The sequence below is a fragment of the Physeter macrocephalus genome, chromosome 6, assembly GCF_002837175.3.
Source record: "Physeter macrocephalus isolate SW-GA chromosome 6, ASM283717v5, whole genome shotgun sequence".
NCBI classification, from domain to species: domain Eukaryota; kingdom Metazoa; phylum Chordata; class Mammalia; order Artiodactyla; family Physeteridae; genus Physeter; species Physeter macrocephalus.
This window is the reverse complement of record NC_041219.1, coordinates 13,878,966-13,894,206: the sequence shown is the minus strand read 5'-3', so window position 1 is coordinate 13,894,206 and position 15,241 is coordinate 13,878,966.

Sequence of the window (15,241 nt, the reverse complement as noted above, 5' to 3'; positions counted from 1 at the left end):
TGAAAGAAATGAAAGATGATACAAACAGATGGAGAGATATACCATGATACTGGATTGGAAGAAACAACATTGTGAAAATAACTATACTACCCAAAGCAATCTGCAGATTTAGTGCAATCCCTAGCAAATTACCAATGGCATCTTTTATAGAACTACAACAAAAAATCTTAAAATTTGTATGGAGACACAAAAGTCCCCAAATAGCCATAACACCATACACAAAATTTAACTCATAATGGATTAGAGACCTAAATGTAAGACTGGACACTCTAAACCTCTTAGAGGAAAACATAGGAAGAACACTTTTTGACACAAATCACAGCAAGATCTTTTTTGGATCCACCTCCTAGAGTAATGGAAATAAAAACAAAAATAAACAAATGGGACCCAGTGAAACTTAAAAGCTTTTGCAAATCAAAGGAAACTTCAGACAAGATGAAATGACAACCCTCAGAATGGGAGAAAATATTTGCCAACGAATCAATGGACAAAGGATTAATCTCCAAAATATGTAAACAGCTCATGCAGATCAATATTAAAAAATAAATAACCCAATCCAAAAATGGGCAGAAGAACTAAATAGACATTTCTCCAAAGAAGACATACAGATGGCCAAGAAGCACATGAAAAGCTGCTCAACATCACTAATTATTAGAGAAATGCAAATCAAAACTACAATGAGGTATCACCTCATACCAGTTAGAATGGACATCATCAGAAAATCTACGAACAACAAATGCTGGAGAGGGTGTGGAGAAAAGGGAACCCTCTTGCACTGCTGGTGGGAATGTAAATTGATAGAGCCACTATGGAGAACAGTATGGAGGTTCCTTAAAAAACTAAAAATAGAATTACTATCCTAGAAAAATGGTACAGATGAACTGGTTTGTAGGGCAGAAATTGAGGCACAGATGTAGAGAACAAACGTATGGACACCAAGGGGGAAAGCAACAGGGGTAGGAGGTGTGATAAATTGGGAGATTGGAATTGACATATATACACTAATATGTATAAAATGGATAACTAATAAGAACCTGCTGGATAAAAAAATAAATAACAGAAAATTCAAAAAAGAAAAAAAGAGAGACAATAGAATATAGAAGTTCTCTCCATCTACCTATTCCATCCCTATCTCTTCCTAAAGACCTCTAGTAATACCAGAAAATACCCAAAACATAAATGGCACAATGAGGAAAACTCTCCAATAGTGAGCAAATTGGAGGTATTAACCAGAGCGCTTCACTTGCAATGGATAAGTGTAGGGACTCATTCATAATATGCATTGAATATTTACAATGATCCATTTTGAAGTTTTGAAGCTGCACCACTGGCTATATAGCAATTGAGACTCACCATTGGATTATTTTTCAAAGGAGATGACTGGAAATTTTATATATATATATATATATATATATATACACATATATATAATTTATATATTAAATCAACATATAAATTTACATGTTGATTTAACATATATTATAATTTATATATAAATTATATATATATACACATACACACTTACATATACTTATATGTATACACATACACCTTCAACTGGAATTAGAACCTTTTCAAAAGTCTATCTATGCTATAAATTCCTAGGGGCAATGACCAGAATGTTTTGATGTTTTGTTCACCACTCTGTCTCTGCATAGTAAACTTCTCATGAACACGATGAGCTGACTTACCAAATCAGGCAGCATTTTGCATACATTTAAAAAATGCTTACTTTAATTGCTTATTTGCATTTTTTTGCATTATACTTTTAGAATCTTAAGCCTGAGGTTTGTGTCTTGTTTACAAATGTATGCCTAGTATTTAATAAGTATGCCCTTCACATTGTAAATTCTCAAAAACATTTGTTGAGTGACTATACCAGTAGCCATTATTGCTCAAGGCTATAGTTATACATAGATGGCAGCGTTATCTCAAAGAATTTTTCCTGGTGGTTTGTGACCCAACTTAAAGATTTGGCTCTGTACTAGGCAGCAGCTTTCTTAGCCCATTTTTGTTTCATGGAGTTAATAATTTTTTAATCTTATTTATTATTAAATAATTTGTATTAAAATATTTTACTTCTTATTACATTACTTCAGATGAAATTTCACCTACTTTGTGAAATTTTAGCCACCTTCTTCCTCTGTCTTCCACACGTGGAATGTATTGTCTCCCTCACTCCTGTGTTCCTATGACACTTTAATTATTCCACTAGTACAGCATTTATCAGATTTTATTGTGGTTATTTGTCCCTATGGCTATTTCTTACACTAATCTGTTACTCTTTTGAGACTTTTATTTTGTCATTTTTTTTCAGACTCCAGCTTTAACACACGGTTGGATATATGTGTTAGTTGTCTCCATAAATGTTTAACTTAATTACCAAAGGGCCAAAGACCCCTGGTTTGGGAAGAAGTGTGTCTTGTAAACTTTTTACTGTTCAATGGTGCAATGGTGGGCTCCGGCTTTAGGTTCAACAAGGGATATTGCCTTTAGGAAGCACGTGGTTCTTAGCAGATAGAAATTCCTAGAGTATCATAGAGGACAATAGGGCATTCCTTGAAAGGTTCCTGCCAGTTGTAAAGTACCCCTCTAAGGAGATTGAGAGTCACTGTTATGCTCCCAGCTCCCTCTGAGAGTCTTCTTTTGCATGGTCACCTCTTAACCAGAGAATACCCGAGTGAACCTAGAATTGGCATCTGCTATAAACAAATCTGGTGAGAGACTGGCCAGTACCCCACCATCTTTGCATACCTCCATGTGTGTTTTCACCTGTTTTTTCAAAGACCTATTTCCATGTTTCCCAACATGTTTTTCGGAATATTTGTTCCAGATGATATCAAGAGTTGTCACTTACAAAAAGCATTTTATGATTAAATGAATTTGGAGAATGAAAGGCAAATGAAGGGTAAAACAAAGGAAAGCAAAACAAAACAAAAAATGCAGGATTCTTGAATTAGGATGTTTCAAACCCTCTAATATCCAAATAAACACTGAATTTTCGGGGGAAATAATATGGAATGTTTTCCAAACATTATTCAACCATGGAACTGTAATATTTTTAACTTTTGTGATATAATGATAGGAATATACTTTATGAAATATGAATCAATACCACTGAATTTTCCCTACTCCTAGGTAGCTTCATCAAGTGTTTCTCTTATCTGTATATACATCTCTTCCTTCATGACTCAGATATGGAGAGAAGACCAGGAACACTTCCTCAACCGGTGCTAATGGCATTCTAAGACACGCCACATGCATACTCTTTCTTTAAGTTTTAAATGAATATGTCAGCTCAAAAGTAATTGCTGGATGCACAAATAAAAATTTTATGCTAATGTACAGATTCCAAATTGATTAGACTTTCAAATAATATTATGTGATTATAGTGATTGTATGTTCTCCTTTTATTCCTTTGTCCTTTTCGGAATCAATTTGTGATATCCTTAAGTATATATTCTTACCACAGTAAAAGTAGAAATTTAGAAATATGAGGGGCAAATTAGCAAATGAATAACAAAAAATGCAGAATGTGCTTATGCCAATGCATGAAAACGAATTTTGGCTAATATCTCAGCTCTCAACTAACTTCTCAACACACAGGAGAAGTTAATGAGAGTGATTTCAGAATTTTGCTCTGTGAACAAGGATACATTACACTTATTATCCAAGCTACTGTATGACTGAACTTATATTTCACTACATGCAGTTCTTACGTCTTGCTTTTACTCAGCAAGAATTCATATTCTTACAATTCTGGGATTGTTTCATATCACTGTTTGGGCTATATTCCAGAATTAATGGCATACCAATACAATAAAATGGTTGATAAAACCAGAAAAATAAAAACATGACTAATTGCCAGAGATTTATTAAGCAAAGCATATTTTTAGCAAAAAAGTAATATTTTATTAAGCAAAACCGAAGACTGAGACAAAATCCATACCTTAGATACTGTACAGATATAAGCATGCATGTGACAAAGTCAATGGAATTTACTGAAAATGTCAAATGAGTTTATTTGCTAACTTATTAACAAGGTGCTTGTTGTCTCTTTAAAAGGAGGTCTATCCTCTCTTTCATTGCTTAAGGTTATGTTATAAAGGAAGAAAAATATTATTTTTCAATGTTATATTTTTAGAATTTGTCATAAATTAGTAATTTAATGTGTCAGTTTGGGATGCAGAAAAATATTAATAATAATTCAAATCCCAAGTTAACAGAATAAACCTTGAAATTGATATGTTAATATGTAATACTATATATTACTGTATTTCTTTAGGCTTGCAAAAACCTACAGTACATTACATTTTCATTTTTTTTTTCAGTTCAAAAATACTAGCCTCTTTTTTTTTTTTTTAAAGAAATTTACTTCCAAGCTTTGGTTGTTGGCATCCGTATTGATAGGTGTGAAACATCTCCACTATGAATGAGCAGGAGCCATAACTGCTCATATCCACAGCTGGGATGGAGCTGCTTCTATAAAAATGGGAAGTAGCAGCTGCAGGGAACATAAATTGTGCAATTGATTTGATTTTGCAAAGCAAACACATTCTTCGTGTTATGATTCAGCTTGCTAATTAGGCCTTCCATAATCAAAAGAACTTTGGAAGAAAATAATTCTGGATTAAGCTCAACTTCTACACCTTCTGATATCTCCTTATAACATTTTCCACATTTTCAAGACCAGTATAACTCAGACTGAATGCCTTGAGCAACAAGAGGATGATTTGCAAATAATGTCCTTCTGGGTCTATGTGTCTGGTGTCAAACTCCTATTACAACTGAATAAATGGGGAAGTTGAACAGAAGAGCATCAATCGATTTATGACACCTGGGTCTTGAGAACTATGCAAACGTAAAGCACTACATTTCCTCTTATTTTGTATCAGGTATCAGCAAACTTTTTCTGTAAAGGGCCGTAGCAAATATACTAGACTTTGTGTGCCATATGCTCCATGATGCAACCACTCAACATTTCCTTTTAGGGGGAAAGCAACTATAGACGGTATGTAAATAAATGGGTGTGGCTTTTGTGGCCAATAAAACTTTATTTACAAAAACAGATAATGGATCAGATTTGCCAACCTTTGGTCTATTTAATTCTCAGAAATGAAAATCAATAATAACCTATGCAGTATCTGTAAATGTGACATCAAGTTGTCAAACCAACACTATGTCATATGTAACTCATATCTGATATATGTTATATATAGAGGGAATTTGCATATGTGGTATGTATATAAATGTGCAAATGCATACATATATGTAGAGAGAGAGAAAAAGAATATATACAGAACACATTTTATCAAGTGTGTGTGGAATAAGAGGGGAAAATGGAAAATTATTATGGAACAAGCTGAACCTGACTAATGATGTAATAAGAACAATTAAGAACAACTATATGAGCAAATTCAGGAATTGTATTTGTTTATCATTTCTATGTAGGTGTTTAATCAATTGATATATATGCTGAGTATTTATTATTAGCTAACTCTTCTGGTGTTAATAGAAATAAAAGAAGTAAATAATCATTCTTGCCTTTCAGAAGCTCAGGTTATAGTTGACATACATGCATATAATCTCATAACTAGGAAAATCATAATATAAACAAATACATATGTATAATAAAAACATGAATGTATGTGTGTGTATATGTATATCTTACATTAATAGTACAGACAACAAATGTCATTGAAATTGAGAAAGAATTGTGAGCTGGGTGATGGAAATGAAAGGCCTTAAAGAAAGGCCTTTAGGCTTTGAAATGAACTTTGAAATATGAGTACATGGATTAGATTTATATTAAGGGGAGAGGATATTATTTTAGGTGCTACAGAACTCTGAGTACAGGTAATGGGTAGGAAATTTCAAGCTGGGCTAATGTGGGAGATAAGATTTTTAGAGCAGATTGGAGTGCAATCGGAAAAAAGCCTTGAATATCAGATAAAGTTTTAACTTTATTTTGTAACCAATGCAGAACCAGTTCTTGATCAGAGAAGCAACTGGATGAAACTGCTTTCCAAGTTACTCCAGCAGGGGGGTGTAAAATGTGATGAACCCAGAAGGTGGCAGAAGACAATGAGACTGACAAGGGAAGTGGTTCCAAAGTGAGTTGAGAGTTATTGAAATAGTGTGGTGGCAATGCCAGTGTTATCGCTGAGCTAGTCTAGAGGAACTATCATAATAACACCTGGCATTTCCATTTGCTTAATGCAAATGTACTATTCTGAGCCAAAGAATATACTAAGCAGTGACATTTTTATTCTCGTTCACATGTTTTATCTTACAAAAAATAAAGACAGAACTTGCTAAATGATTGGGACTTTGACATGAAATGTCTAGGGTAACACCAATCGTTGTTTAAGGAAAAACAGCCCCAACAATTTCAAAAGACAGTTTGGAATCAAACAAATTGTAGAAATGCTAACAACATTTACTAAAGATTCTTTAAAGCTGGACTTGTTCAGAGCTTTCAGTATGCTGCTGTGTGTAATGAATCTCCACACCAGGAATGCTTCTGGCTCAAAGTTTCCATATGATTTCCTTGGCACCTGGGATGTTCTTTGCTCAGCATCCATCCCTCCCTTCATTCAGGACCCAGCTCAAATGACTGTCCCTAACCACACACCCAATCTCAATTAGCCATTCTCCCCATTACTTTCTATTCTATTCTACTTTATTTTTTCACAATTTTTTAAAACACTTTATAAAGTTATTTATGTTTTGTTTTTCCATGGTCTTTGGAGGTATACTCTTTGAGAATGGGGACCTTGTTTTACTTGATCATTGCTGTATCTCTTGTACCTAGAACTTGGCCCATAGAAAGCACTCAATATATATGCACTGAATGAAAAAAAAATGACTAAATTTAAGAGTAACTGTGCATGTGAATAGACTTGATCATTTCCTGTTACCACTGGCCCCACCAGTAGCCTAGGTCTTAACCACTTAGGTGGGTTAGGGTAAATATCTCCTATTTCTCTTGAGCTTCTAATCTCCCATTTCAAACAGCCCTTAAACACTAAAAAAAGATATATCTAACTAAAACCTCACTTTGATCAAGCCAGTTCATATAACTGAATGTCTCCCCCTCCTGTGTGAGATAAAACTGATATTCCTCACCCAGGAATTCAATTCAAAGCTCTCAGGAATCTCACTCCACTGCAGCTATCCAACATCATTTCCCAAGACTTCAATATACTTTTCTCAGTCACGCTTCTTTCTTGAGGGTTGCCTGCAAACTCTAGAGACATTCTTGCCTTTGTGCTTTTACATGGACTATTCTTAATGCACAGAAGACATTTTCCATTCAAATCCACTCATCCAAGTCCTGCAAAGCATTCATGGACCATCTCAAGTAATTTATACTCTGTGAAATCTTCTCTGACCTTTTATACATTTTGTCTTCATTCCTGAGTTAAATACACTTGTAAAATATTTTCTGTTAAAATGTTTTACAGTGACTCTACAAACATTTTGCCTCCACAGCGAATTTATAAACATCTCAGGTGAATCAATCTTTGGAAATTATAAGGAAAATATTTCTCTTATACTCTGCAAGAAATCTACCACAATAAATGGTGCTTATTTATAACTACTTCTTAAATTCTATTATAATTTAATTATTTAATTTTCTTTTGGTATGTTTATTAATCTGGGTTTTTAAAAAGTACACACATTTTTATATGCACACATTGGAAGTTCAAAATTATTTCTGGTCTGCAAATTAAAATGTGTAAGGAATATTCCTTTTCAAAGTTCTACCATTAAGAGTGCCGTTTGGAACACAGCTGCATCCAGTTTATGAGACATCACTACTTGCATCTTTGCCTCTTTGCCCACAGTGTGATCTCCTTCATTTTGTATTTCCAGAAGCAAATTGGTTAGTTTGCTCCTATTAATTACCCTACAACTGTGCCATATCATGCTACATGGTGCCACAGCAGGCTTTATCTTCTTTTGCTTCTGCTTCCCAAGCAACAAAATGTATCACTTCCTCACATATCATAGCTGTTGACAATTTTTTGACAATCTAGCCCCTGAGCACATGCAACATAGTTGAGTTGCACCAAGTACTACAACAGTGATTACACACTGACTGTATTATTTAAAGCCATGTTGGGCCCTGTACTGCCATTTTATTGTACACAAGTCTTAGAATTTCTTTGGATGTTGTATGTCAAAGAAGTTTTATCAGCATCTTCTATGAGTCACATGCTGTAGATAATCTCCTCCTCATTACATCTTTAGTTTGGTGTTCCCCTCTGTCAAAGATGCTTGTTTATGTTTCATACTTTCTAGTTTTTTATAGCAATTAATCAGTCTCCTATATAGCAACACTTAGTGCCTTTTTAGATTACTAGTAAGAATATGAGTGCCAAATTCCTCTGCTTAGCCTATGTACGTCTCATTCTTAATTTCATGGTTTGTGGTTGTTTGTATTTTTTACATACATATTTTTTAAGAAATCGTATCACATCCCTGCCCAAACCAAGTTTCATTCCTTGCTTACATCACTGAATATGCTTACAACCCTCAATTAAGTAGGACAAGATGTGCTATACACACATGCTCTAATTCACTTTATAACAGCAAATGATTGAACAGGGCTTCACTAATTCTGTTTTCATGGAAGAGCTTTCAGCCTTTCAAGTATTCCTCTAAAGACCAAACTGCTTCCAGAGCTCAAATCTATTCTTGATACAAGTCTATGAAACTCATGGATATAACTGAGAGATTTTTATGGTGCTCTTTACTTTTTATTGTAGAGCAAATATTACACTTTCTCTTCCACACTATTTTCTCAAGAAGTACTGTGAATCTGGAAAAATACAAGGACTAGGAAGTAAGGATAGAGATATATAAACTAAAAATCCATGTAATGGAGTGACTAATCCACAAAGGAATTCCGCCAAGATTTTTCTGGGGATGAGAATTTTAAAATGGTAGCATAGACTGGTAGGCCATAAGATAATAAAGGAAAAAGATTAAATATTTTAAGTAGCTTTTTCTCCTTCTTTTATACATTCCACTCAAAATTTTCAGGCAATAGAAAACATATAAACAATACCAAGAACACACCAGCCAGTTTACGTACAGAGTGTAATCCCTTAATTTCACTCCTTCTTCAGAAGGAAACACCAAACTAAATTTTTTTATCTGTAATTCTCAGTCACATTTTATTCTCTTGCTACTCCTAAAAAAGAATGGCTTTATTCAATATAGTTTATGAAATTCATCAGTGTTAATATATGTGACTCTAGGAAATTTATTTGCACTGCTACACAGTATTATATTATGTAAATATGCTACACTTATTTATGACTATTATAACATTGCTACTATGGATGTCTGTCTCCTTGTGCAAAGCGTTTTCTAAAGTATATATCTGGAAGTGGAATTTCATAGGTTAAATTCATTTTTTAATTACCAGATAGAGTATAGTTAACTTTGTCTCAAAGGAGGCTATACCAGATAGATTTCTGTCAGCAGTGTAGTTTTCCTTTATCCACCTTTTTAAATCACTAGAGTATTTATTTTGGCCAATTTGGTATAAAATCAGATATGATTGTGGTTTCAATTTGGATTCCCTTTATTATTAATGCAATTGATAAATCTTTTCATAATATTTTTGGGTTTTGGGGTTCTCTCTTCCATCAAAATGTACCTTTTCCCCACATTTCCAGTATACTTTTTTGTTATTAATTTGGAAATGCTTTTCATACAGTCTGTGCACTAATCCTTTGTCAGGTACATGTATTGCAACATCTTTTACCTGCTTCTACCTGTATCTGTCACATTTCCCAAAGAAGATTTTAATATTAATGCAGAAAATTTAACTGTCTTTTCTTCATGGTTATTGCTTTTTGTATCTTAATAAATCCTTTCCTAACAAAAGCCATTGTAATTTTTTTTTTACAAATTTTGGTTTTCATACTTATATTTTTAATCAATCTGCAATTTATGTGTGTATTATAAGGTGGGATGCTAACTGTATTTTCTTTTCCATATGATTAACCAGTTGACTAACAGACACTTTTTACTAAACAATCCAATCTTTCTTCTTAATCTGTAGTGCTTCTGCTGTCACAAATCAAGTTTTCAGAGACACATAAATATGATTTACTCAAAATAAGTCTTGATATCTTATAATAAGTATATAATAATAAATCTTAGTAACTGAAAACTCTCATCACCTTTTATTCATTTTCAAGATTGACACTCCCAAACTCATTCTATGAGGCCACCATCACCCTGCACCAAAACCAGATAAAGACACCACAAAAAAGAAAATTACAGGCCGATATCAGTGATGAACATAGATGCAAAAATCCTCAACAAAATATTAGCAAACCGAATCCAACAATACATTAGAAGGGTCACACATCATGACCAAGTGGGATTTATCCCAGGGATGCAAAGGTTTTTCAATATCTGCCAATCAATCAGTGTGCTATACCACATTAACAAATTGAAGAATAAAAACCATATGATCATCTCAATAGATGCAGAAAACGTTTTTGACAAAATTCAACACCTATTTATGATTAAAAAAATTCCAGAAAGTGGGCATAGAGGGAACCTACCTCAACACAATAAAGGCCATATATGACAAACCTATAGCTAATATCATACTCAATGGTGAAGAGCTAAAAGCATTTCCTCTAAGATCAGGAAGAAGGCAAGGATGTCCACTCTCACCACCTTTATTCAACTTAGTTTTGGAAGTCCTAGCCATGACAATAGGGGAACAAAAAGAAATAAAAGGAATCCAAATTGGAAAAGAAGAAGTTAAACTATCACAGTTTGCAGATAACATGATACTGTACATAGAAAATCCTAAAAAGGCTACCAGAAAACTACTAGAGCTCATCAATGATTTTGGTAAAGTTGCAGGATACAAAATTAATACACAGAAATCTCTCGCATTTTTATACACCAACAATGAAAGATCAGAAAGAGAAATTAAGGAAACAATCTTATTTACCATCTCATCAAAAAGAATAAAATACTTAGGAATAAATCTACCTCAGGAGGCAAAAGACCTGTATTCTGAAAACTATAAAACACTGATGAAAGAAATTGAAGACAACACAAACAGATGGATGGATATACCATATTCTTGGATTGGAAGAATCAATATTGTCAAAATGACTATATTACCCAAGGCAATCTACAGATTCAGTGCAATCCCTATCAAAAGGCTACCAGAAAACTACTAGAGCTCATCAATGATTTTGGTAAAATTGCAGGATACAAAATTAATACACAGAAATCTCTCGCATTTTTATACACCAACAATGAAAGATCAGAAAGAGAAATTAAGGAAACAATCTTATTTACCATCTCATCAAAAAGAATAAAATACTTAGGAATAAATCTACCTCAGGAGGCAAAAGACCTGTATTCTGAAAACTATAAAACACTGATGAAAGAAATTGAAGACAACACAAACAGATGGATGGATATACCATATTCTTGGATTGGAAGAATCAATATTGTCAAAATGACTATATTACCCAAGGCAATCTACAGATTCAGTGCAATCCCTATCAAATTACCAATGGCATTTTTCACAGAACTAGAACAAATTTTAAAAAAATTTGTATGGAAACACAGAAGACCCCAAATAGCTAAAGCAATCTTCAGAAAGGAAAACAGAGCTGGAGAAATAGGGCTCCCTGACTTCAGACTACACTACAAAGCTCATCATTTTGATGACTCATACAGTCATCAAAACAGTATGGTACTGGCACAAAAGCAGAAATATAGATCAATGTAACAGGACAGAAAGCCCAGAAATAAACCCATGCACCTATGGTCCATTAATCTATGACAAAGGAGGCAAGAATATAAAATGGAGAAAAGACAGTCTCTTCAATAAGTGGTGCTGGGAAAACTGGACAGCTACATGTGAAAGAATGAAATTAGGACATTCTCTAACACTATACACAAAAATAAACTCATAATGGATTAAAGACCTAAATGTAAGATGGCATATTATAAAACTCTTAGAGGAAAACATAGGCAGAACACTCTTTGACATAAATCACACTAATATCTTTTTGGATCAACCTCTAGAGTAATAAAAATAAAAAAAAACAAAAATTAAAAAAATGGGACCTAATTAAACTTAAAAGCTTTTGCACAGGAAAGGAAACCATAAACAAAATGAAAAGACAACCCACAGAATGGGAGAAAATATTTGCCAGTGAAGTGAACAACAAGGGATTAATCTCCAAAATATACATACAGCTCCTGCAGCTCAATATTAAAAAAAAAAAGACCCAATCAAAAAATGCACAGATTTAAATAGAAATTTTTCCAAAGAAGACATACAGATGGCCAAAAAGCACATGAAAAGATGCTCAACATTGCTAATTATTAGAGAAATGTAAATCAAAACTACAATGAGATATCACCTCACACCAGTCAGAATGGCCATCATCAAAATGTCTACAAACAATAAATGCTGGAGAAGGTGTGGAGAAAAGGGAACCCTCCTACACTGTTGGTGGGAATGTAAATTGGTACAACCATTATGGAGAACAGTACAGAGGTTCCTTTAAAAACTAAAAATAGTGCTACCATATGATCCAGCAATCCCACTCCTGGACATATATCTGGAGAAAAATAATGGATTAAAGACCTAAATGTAAGATGGCATATTATAAAACTCTTAGAGGAAAACATAGGCAGAACACTCTTTGACATAAATTGGATAAAGAAGATGTGGTATTAATTACATATATACAATGGAATATTACTCAGCCACAAAAAAAGAATGAAATAATGCCATTTGCAGCAATATGGATGGACTTAGAGATTATCATACTAAGTGAAGTAAGTCAGAGAGAGAATGACAAATATCATATGATGTCATTTATATGTGGAATCTTAAAAAAAATGGTACAAATGAAGTTATTTATAAAACAGAAACAGACTCACAGACTTTGAAAACAAACTTATGGTTAACAAAGGGGAAAGGTAAGGGGGGGAGGGATAAATTAGGAGTTTGGGATTAATATATACATACTACTATATGTAAAATAGAAAACCAACAAGGCCCTAATATATAGCACAGAGAACTCTACCCAATATCCTGCAATAACCTATATGGAAAAATAATCTGAAAAATAATGGATATATATAAATATGGCTGAATCACTTTGCTGTACACCTGAAACTAACACAATATTGTAAATCAACTATACTCCAATATAAAATAAAAATTAAATTTAAAAAAAGACTGAGTTGTCTCTTTTTGGCCATCTGCTCTCCCAAATATATATATATATCTTAATTTAGCTTCTCAAGTTCATGAAAAACCCACTGAGAATTTTGATTTGTATTGCACTGAAAAAATAACTGTCATCTTTAAGATACTGAGTTATGCTACCCTTTAATGTGGTATATCTCTACTTTTTTAAAAGGTATTTTTAATGACTTTAAATAAAGTGTTATTTTTTCCCATACAGATCCGAAGCATTATTTGCATTTATACCTAGTTATTTCATATTTTGTTTCTAGTGTAAGTGAACTTCACAAATTATGTTTTCTAAAAGTTATGTAGAAAGGCCATTGATTCTTCTTTACTGATGTTATAAATAGCCACCCTGCTATATTCATATATTTCTAATATTCTTTCTAGATTCTTTTGAGTCTTTTATGTGATAACATATAATCTGTGGATGATTATAATTTTTCTTCATTTGTAATTTTTATTCTCCTTCTCTATTCCACCTTTATTTTTGCACTCACCAGAGTTTCCATCCCAGATAGAATTAAAATGGAGACAATAGACCTCATTGCCTTACTCTTGACTTTAAAGGAAATGCTTATAAATTTTGTCAGTGACATTCTTTAATTTTAAGTAGTTTTCCTTTAGCAGAGGAAGGAATTTAAAATCTCTTCCCAGTTTAATAGAATTTTATTACTAGTTTTATCATTAATTTTTAGTATTAATGAGTGCTAAATTTTATCAAATGCTTTTTATCAGTCTGTTGAGATGGCCATATTGTTATTTGTTTCAATATCAATGTAGAGAATTACACTGACAGATTTTCTAACATTTTTGCATTGTTGGGATAAACCCACCTGTGTTTGATACATTAATCTCTTTTACATATTGTCAGAATGAATTTAATAATACCTATTTCAGATTTTTGTATGTTTTTACAAATTATATTTCCTTATAATTTTCTTCTCTTATATTTTGGCTTATCATCAAGATCACACTCATCTCACAAGAAGAATTGGTGAATATTAATTCTCTTTAGCTAATCTGTACTATTAGGCCTCTGTACTGTACACGTTTGTTAAAATTCATTTGTAAAATAATACAGGCCTAGTAGTTTAATATTCATAGTATTTGATGGATAGATTTTTAGCTACTGATTAATCTGACTAAATTTCCTTAATGATTAAAAATATATCCAGACTTTCTTTTGCAGTCACGATTACATAAGTTACTTCTTTGTTTTAGGAAATGTACAATTGCATATGTTTTAAAATTTAATGGTCTAGAGTTTTTCCTAATGTTTGCTTTAATATTTTTACTCTCTATCCTAACTGTAATTCTATCTCACTTTTCATTTTTAGTAATATTTATTCGTATATTTTCTTTTTTCTACAACTATTCTTGCCAAAAATCCATCTATTATATATCTTTTAAAATTTCAAAGTTCATGGCTTTATTAATCTTCTCTAATATTTGCTTTTATCTTTATTTTCCAGTTCCTCCACTTTATTTGGATTTATTTTGTTGTTTTGTTTCTGAGTTCTTTGGGTGGATGCTTGACTGATAATTTTATCCAGTGCAAGTGGTTAGGTGTGTGTTTTCCTCCATGCACCACTTCAGGTATTTTTCATAGGTTTGATATACAATGTTGTAGAATTTAAATTTAATTGGTGCCTAAATTGTTGCACATATTCAGAGAATAAGTAATTGCTTTGCACTGGTTCATGTGTAGTGGTGAAGACTATTTTCTTAATTGTTGAATGCTTTTCTTTTTTGGTTTTATTTCTTATATTCTATGTAATTTTTTCAGATTAATTTTTCCAGTTCACTAATTCTATTTTCAGCTGGATCTCATGCATTTTAATTTATCCATTGTGTTTTAATTTTAAAAGTATAATTTTCATTGTTACTAATTTTCTTTTTTTCTTTTCAGATCCACCCAGCTTATATTTGTAGCTTCTTTTTTCCATATATATTTAATATATGACTTACACT